This window comes from Sinocyclocheilus grahami, unplaced genomic scaffold (assembly GCF_001515645.1).
Source record: "Sinocyclocheilus grahami isolate Dianchi unplaced genomic scaffold, SAMN03320097.WGS_v1.1 scaffold472.1, whole genome shotgun sequence".
NCBI lineage: Eukaryota > Metazoa > Chordata > Actinopteri > Cypriniformes > Cyprinidae > Sinocyclocheilus > Sinocyclocheilus grahami.
The window spans coordinates 800979-809687 of record NW_015505651.1 but is presented as its reverse complement, the minus strand read 5'-3'; positions in this window follow the sequence as shown (position 1 = coordinate 809687).

The window sequence follows — 8709 nt, the reverse complement described above, 5'->3', positions numbered from 1 at the left end:
TATATAGATATATATATATATATATATATATAGCTTTTTAATTCAAAATATATGACAGCATATGTACATATTTAAGTGAGAAGACGAAGAAGAATGCAGCTATTTTTTGTTAAAGGATCAGGACCATATTCTCACGAGGAGCACTTTCGGCTCGTGGTTATTTTTTATGAAATTATTGCCAAGACGCAAGAGAGAAGTTCACTTTCCTCATTCGGACTCTATTTATAGAGACTGAAGAACACTGCCTAGAGGTTTTGTACAGATATTAATATCAATAATGATGATGATGATTTAAAAAAAGGCTGGGCTGGAAGTTATACTCGTGAACTCAGCTTTTTTTCTTTTGGAAATCATATAGTATTTTAGTAAAAAAAAAAATGCGTATGTTTTATTTATTGTTTTAACGGTTGTGAGTATAGATAAAGAGAAGAGAATAGAATATACCAGAAATTCTACTTGAAAAGTTCTAAAAATGAATTTAAGAGAATATTAATATTAATAATAAACATGTCCGTGTAAATGCCATGGTTTTAGCAATAAAATCTGTTAAACTTGGACCGAAGGATCCGAGAAATATGTCCTATGTCAGATGTTCTTGGTTTCTTTAGGTTAAGAACGCTGAATGATGCCTGTGTTGCAGAATGAATGCAGATGCGTGCGTGCTGAACATGTTGTGCTCTTTCTGAATGAGATCTAGGCCCTTCTGCGTGCTTATGCTGTGCAAATACTCTACGGGGAGCGCTTGGAAACGTCGTGCGTAAAAGCGCGCCGATGTTAACACAGCGCTAAAATATGATGCAGCCAGTTTCAAACACTGTCATTGGTGAAATAGAGCAGGGAGAGCCAGCAGCTCCTGGCGTACTGCTTCTGGAAAGGGAAAGGGAACGGGGGGAGGGGGGGTCTGAGAGACAGAAATCTGAGCCCGATTCTTGTCCAAAAGTCTCGGCGTGAGAAACACTGCAACCCTCTACAATGCCTGTGAACTGATGCTGACGGTACCAGACTGTTAATTAGTCCGCAAACATGCTGTCTGCGAGTGCGAGAGATGCGAGACTCGTAAAAACGTGACTTCACAGTCCGCAGACGCGCGTCAATCGCGCCTGTCATTACGCGGATCGCAGCGGAGCGAAAGCGCATGTGTGTGCGTGTTATTGCCGAGGTTATTGTGACCGATACACACTGCTGGTGCTGTGTTTTGGCGCAGGGTGGGGGCAGTTGTCAGCTCTGTTTCTTGATGATGTCTAGAGCTTTTTGGAGGAGACTGAGAGAGAGAGTGTGTGTGTGTGTGTGTGTGTGTGTGTGTGTGTGTGTGTGACGCGCCGGCGCCACTCGGCCGCGCACTCTGGCGAGCGCAGAATAGATTGAACAGTAACCCTTTCAGCCTGTGTGTGTGAAAGCCAATCCCCGACAAACTAGCCCTCAAAACACACAGCCGTCAGACTGGCGGAGCACTTCAGCCTTCTGTGAGTGGGGGGTGTATTCATCATTAAAAATATGACCCAAGCTGGAGTGAATCAGGGAGTTCTTTGAGACCAAAGTTAAACACAATGTTTTCTGTCCTTGGCAGAGGCCAATGAGATACCAAATGTAGTAAACGCTCCAATTTGCAGTGTGCATGGAGACTGTGCTCGGAAAACAAAAGCAAAACAGCTCACTTATCGGGATGAATTACAGCTCTGAGAGGGAAACCGATGAAGAAGTTTAATAATCGATCATCTGCAGTGGTTGCAGGCCTCGTGCAGTATAGCTTTTGATGTGATTTGTCTTGTGTTTTGCTGCAGTGTGTGTGTGTATGGGAGACACTTCCATTAGTCTTGTGGGTGACATTCATACTGTGCCTGGTGGACCACCAACAGTTGCCTTAATTCATGATGTGTGTGTGTGCGCGGTTACTACAGTCTGTGTGACTCAAAGTTTATGCATGTGTTTTGAGCCCCCAATCCCAAAATCCGCTTCTGTTTAATCATTGCTCGTGAGTTCAAGTGATATTCGGCATTATTTGCTCTTAATAAAACAGCCATCTGATGCAGTGCTGAGGATATCCATCCAAGAGAGATCGTACAAAGGTAAGATGTCGATCCAACTCACTTAATATTTGGATCATCTTTGAAGATGAACCTATCAAAGTGAATTGGACATGGTAAGAGCATACACATGTGAACATGCATACTTTTTACAGTAGGAGTCACTCTGAAAAATGTCATTGCATTAGAGGCAAAACAACAAAGCAAGTGTCATTTATTGCAAACAAAGATGCACAAACACTTCACAAGCAAACGTTGGCAAAAAGAAGTTTGAAATGCTAAGATGTAATGTGATCCTCTATGCACTCTCGGATAAAAAGGTACAAAAGTTGGTGTGGTGCCTTTTCTTAAAAGTTACTAATATGTACCATTTATGTACTAATATGAACACTGTAGGTACAAGTATGTACATTTAAGGTACTAAAATGCACTCTTGAGGGGTAAATAAGGTACAAAGGTGTACTTTTTGAAAAGGTACTGCCCTACTGACAGCTTTTGGACCTTTTGTTCTGAGAGTGACACCTGCATGGACTGAGTACAGATTTCATGTAGCCACTAAAAATCACCCAAACACTAGCTGATTCAAACAGTGGATGGACTGGGCTGCAGGATATCAGGTGTTTCAGCTACAGGTGAAACTCTGTCAAAGCTTTATTCCCTTGCCTTGTAGATTGACGAAGATTAAACAGTTTAGAGTAAATGCTGTTCAGACTGACGGTGATGCTCTCAGATCTGCTCTATAATGAGGACTGATCCGTCAAGAGGATGAGAGTCGCAGGAATCATTGAGCAGACTCTTTCTGTCACACTTGTGCGCTTTCTGAATGCTAAGATGTAATGTGATCCTCTATGCACTCTCGGATAAAAAGGTACAAAAGTTGGTGTGGTGCCTTTTCTTAAAAGTTACTAATATGTACCATTTATGTACTAATATGAACACTGTAGGTACAAGTATGTACATTTAAGGTACTAAAATGCACTCTTGAGGGGTAAATAAGGTACAAAGGTGTACTTTTTGAAAAGGTACTGCCCTACTGACAGCTTTTGGACCTTTTGTTCTGAGAGTGACACCTGCATGGACTGAGTACAGATTTCATGTAGCCACTAAAAATCACCCAAACACTAGCTGATTCAAACAGTGGATGGACTGGGCTGCAGGATATCAGGTGTTTCAGCTACAGGTGAAACTCTGTCAAAGCTTTATTCCCTTGCCTTGTAGATTGACGAAGATTAAACAGTTTAGAGTAAATGCTGTTCAGACTGACGGTGATGCTCTCAGATCTGCTCTAGAGAGAGCTTTCCGTGTTTATTCGGGCTATAATGAGGACTGATCCGTCAAGAGGATGAGAGTCGCAGGAATCATTGAGCAGACTCTTTCTGCCACACTTGTGCGCTTTCTGCTGTGCCACAATGGTGATATCACCAGGGCATAAATATAATAAAGCACTTTTTGAGTCATTTGCAGAGGGAATGTCTGGATGCTGTATATCTGACAGATTTTAGACTGTCCAGGGAACTTTTTGTGGTAGTTAGGAGTAAAATATACCTTTTGGTGTACAAAAAAAGCCTATACTGTTCAAAAGCTTGGAATCAGACAGTAAAAAAGAAAAGAAAAGAAATAAATACCGTTCATTTAGGGCGCATTAACTTAATCAAAAGTGGCAGTAAAGACTTGTTACAAAAGATTTATATTTCAAATAAATGCTGTTCTTTTGAACTTTTTATTCATCAAATGATTCTGATATGTTACGGTTTCCATAAAAATATGAAGCATTGATAATAAACGGGGAAAAAAACAGAAAGATTTCTGAAGATCATGTGACACTGAAGACTGGAGGAATGATGCTGAAAATTCAGCTGCGTATCACAGAAATACATTACATTTGACAATATATTTACATAGAAAACAGTTATTTTAAAAGGTAATATGATTTCACATTTTTGCTGTATTTTTGATCAAATAAATGTAGCCTTAGTAAGCATAAAAGACTTGTTAACAACAATCTTTCCAACCCAATATTTTAAACGGTACTGTATATGACATACCTGCAAATGTCTAATTTTTATGCTTTTTCTCCCAAATATGATCACTGTGTATTCTAAGGCAGTGTCTGTGTTTTTGAGTATGTATATTGTGTATTTGGATGCTCACTTTTCCTGAATAGGTTCCAAAATATGGCCTAAACATCTTAATATTTGTGCCTCTAATGTCATGAAACTAAAGAGTTCCTTATTTGTGGAAAGCACCATCTTCTCTGCCCCCTTTGATGCGTCTTTATTTATCTGCCTTGAAACTCCACTTCCCAGAATCCCCCGCGCGTCCGGGTCTCCAAGGCGACCAGAATAATTCAGCGCGTGTCGACTGTCCACACGTGTGACTCAAACCTCCCTTAAACGATTAAAATGTTTCATTTGCTCTCGATTTAAGAGGTTTATTGGTTGTCATAGCTGCCGTCTATTTTCTTCATAGGTCATTAAGAATTCCTATCTATCGGCATAATCACGCCAGTTTGTATTTTCATGTAATTTAGCATATGCAGTTATGAAAATTAGATTTTATGCACGCATGAATCATATTCTGCTGAATGAAGAAAACATTTAACAGGCTGCACTGCCCCCTATTGCCATGATATATAATGGACATTATATATGCTACTGATTTATACAATTCATGATATGAAACAAAAATACAATTTTGTAAGCTGCTACTAGAATATAGCAGGCTAATATTCAGGTTCATAATATTAGATGAAAGTAATGTAAATAGTAGTATATAAAACAGCTAAAAAAAATAAAGAATGATTTTTTATGCACGTATACCTGCATTTTGAAACGACTGAAAATAAGTTTCGCATCACAACATTAAACAAGATATTATATAACAAACCCAGCAAACTTTTAATTGAATTCATATCCTCATAAATTAATACATCAATAATTATTGATGAAATTAAAATGAGGTTCCTCGCACAGTTGTGTTTTCATTTCCACACTTTAATCAAACGTCTGCTTAATTATTTTCAGCACTTTTTCTTGTAAGTTTATTGAAGTTAATAATGAAATCATGGATCATCTAAACACTCAATATTTCTAGAAATTTCTATATTTGGACACAGGTTAACAAATATCATTTTTAACAATATTGTCAAAAAAGAGAGAGATATGTTTAATGCAAGTCATGTCTATAGCGGGGCATGTTGTCACAGTACATGGGGTAAGCTATCACAAACCTGCAGTCAAAATATATATATACCAAAATACCTTTTTTTTAATATACATTAAATATCATAATATATGCACATACTATTTAAAGTAAAAAAAGATATTCTATGTCATATCTATATTTTATTTTTTCAACCATTGTACAATAAAGTTTTATTGTAATTAATGAATTGTATAAAATTCTAAACATACAAAACATATGTGACAATTTCTACTAATGTATTTCAAGGTGTTTTAGGTTTATGATAATGGCCAAAAAATAAACGTGCTATATATTTATTTTATACCAATATATGTTTGGCCACTTTTTTTGTATATATATATATATATATATATATAAGCATTTAACAATATAATAATTTATTTCAATCCAAGAAAATACATTCACATTTAAAAAAAAAACATATGTAATTTTTAAAATACATGTATATATATATATATATATTATTTTTGCCGTATGTGTAATTATGTAACAATTTTTTTTTTTTAAAAAGATCAATATTCTGAAAATTTTGTTAAAAGAACAGATTTCAATAAAATCCTAATTTACGACTCCAGGTGTTTGAAAGCACCCCAGGAGCCACTGCTATCGAGAAAACAAACATTTGTGCAATTAAACCAACTCAAAACCTTAAATACACCCCTTGTGACAACTAGCCCCGGCCTCCTCTATAATTTAGACAAATATCTTACTGCTCTGGTGTTAACTGTTTTACTACACAAAATGGCTAGTTCCCCTCCCGCAGAGATAATTGAAGGTTAACCTACACATGTGGGCCTCAATCAGGAGCGTAAAGTGTGTTAAAGAGACAGCAGGTGGCGCAATTGACTCGCACATGTCTTCTTCACAGGTCGCTCACTGTTGTCTCTCTCACACACTCATGTGAGTGGAGTTTCCAGAGAAGCACAAACAGATCGTCCTGAAAGCTTCGTATGCGTGTGAATGTGTGCAGACGGCTGCTTCTGCCTCTGTTATTTCTTGACCTGTGACACACTCATCAGAGTAAGACGGTGCCATAAATACCACAGGAATGTTGAGCGGCTTACACAGGCCTGAGAACCCCCCCCCCACACGCATGGACACCATTCATTGAGAAATTACTTTATTTCACAGTACATTATGGAAAATACTTGTATTTTGTGGCAGCCGCATGTTTGATCCTAAATCTCTTGAGTCTGTGATCCGCACCGGCACTACCAGTCACCCTAAAACCAACGGCACAAATCTGTTAGCCATACAGTGCCTATAAAGCGTCTTAGCTATTTGTTGTGTGTACATGAGGATTTCTCTGGGAGTTTTCCCACTCATCGACATCAATGCTACCGTACAAGAAAAACGCCACCAAATTAAGTCAAAAACAAAGTAACTGAATATGAATAAGTCAGTTCCACAGATGCTTAGTTGGATTGAGATTAGTCTGGGCCTCTCCTGGACATTAACCTCCTGGTCTGAAGCCACTTCAGTGTGGTTTTGGCTGTATGTTTTGGTTTACTGTTGTGTTGAAAGGAGAATCATCCTCCAGCTCCCAGCGCTCAGCACGGTTTCCTCCAGCTTTTTTCTTTTTTCAGTTCCAATCATTTTTTCTTCTTTCTTTAAGAGATTTCCAGTCTGTGCCGCAGAGAAATATCAACGAAAGCACGATGCTTCGCTGTAGGAATGGTGTGAGAAATGCACTGTAATGTGAGGTTTGTAGGCTTATTAGATTATTTAATCCTTTTCTAAATTGTTGAGACTCTCACATTCATTAAAAAATTGGTACCTTTTAATGCAAGCCAGATTTATAAAAATTCTCTCCAAAATAAAAAATGTGGCCTTTTCATGTGAACTTTTCTTCTGTCAAACACAAAAGGAGATCTCTGAATTGCTATTGTGTGTGTGTGTGTTTGTATAGATAGATAGATAGATAGATAGATAGACAGATTTTAAATGCAAGTAAAGTGTCTACTTCAGTATTTCAAATAACTTTTGTGAAAATAAAATGTCAAAATAAGGGTGAAATAATGATCCATCAACGAAACAACATACTTATTCTGACCTGAACTTGTATAAAATATATAACAGAATAAGTGATCATACTACATTTTATTATTTTAAAGGGGTCATATGATGCGATTTCAATTTTTCCTTTCTCTTTGGAGTGTTACAAGCTCTTGGTGCATAAAGAAGAGCTGTAAAGTTGCAAAGACTAAAGTCTCAAATCCAAAGAGATATTCTTTATAAAAGTTAAGAGTCAGCCACGCCTACCTAAAACGGCTCGTTCTAACACCCCCCCACATGTCTACATCACTATGTGGGAAGATTTGCATAACGCCGCCCAAATTTTTGAGCAGTGTGGAGTAGGGCTTGCATGTTTGATCCTAAATCTCTTGAGTCTGTGATCCGCACCGGCACTACCAGTCACCCTAAAACCAACGGCACAAATCTGTTAGCCATACAGTGCCTATAAAGCGTCTTAGCTATTTGTTGTGTGTACATGAGGATTTCTCTGGGAGTTTTCCCACTCATCGACATCAATGCTACCGTACAAGAAAAACGCCACCAAATTAAGTCAAAAACAAAGTAACTGAATATGAATAAGTCAGTTCCACAGATGCTTAGTTGGATTGAGATTAGTCTGGGCCTCTCCTGGACATTAACCTCCTGGTCTGAAGCCACTTCAGTGTGGTTTTGGCTGTATGTTTTGGTTTACTGTTGTGTTGAAAGGAGAATCATCCTCCAGCTCCCAGCGCTCAGCACGGTTTCCTCCAGCTTTTTTCTTTTTTCAGTTCCAATCATTTTTTCTTCTTTCTTTAAGAGATTTCCAGTCTGTGCCGCAGAGAAATATCAACGAAAGCACGATGCTTCGCTGTAGGAATGGTGTGAGAAATGCACTGTAATGTGAGGTTTGTAGGCTTATTAGATTATTTAATCCTTTTCTAAATTGTTGAGACTCTCACATTCATTAAAAAATTGGTACCTTTTAATGCAAGCCAGATTTATAAAAATTCTCTCCAAAATAAAAAATGTGGCCTTTTCATGTGAACTTTTCTTCTGTCAAACACAAAAGGAGATCTCTGAATTGCTATTGTGTGTGTGTGTGTTTGTATAGATAGATAGATAGATAGATAGATAGACAGATTTTAAATGCAAGTAAAGTGTCTACTTCAGTATTTCAAATAACTTTTGTGAAAATAAAATGTCAAAATAAGGGTGAAATAATGATCCATCAACGAAACAACATACTTATTCTGACCTGAACTTGTATAAAATATATAACAGAATAAGTGATCTTTTATTATTTTATTATTTTAAAGGGGTCATATGATGCGATTTCAATTTTTCCTTTCTCTTTGGAGTGTTACAAGCTCTTGAGAAGAGCTGAAGAGCTGTAAAGTTGCAAAGACTAAAGTCTCAAATCCAAAGAGATATTCTTTATAAAAGTTAAGAGTCAGCCACGCCTACCTAAAACGGCTCGTTCTAACAC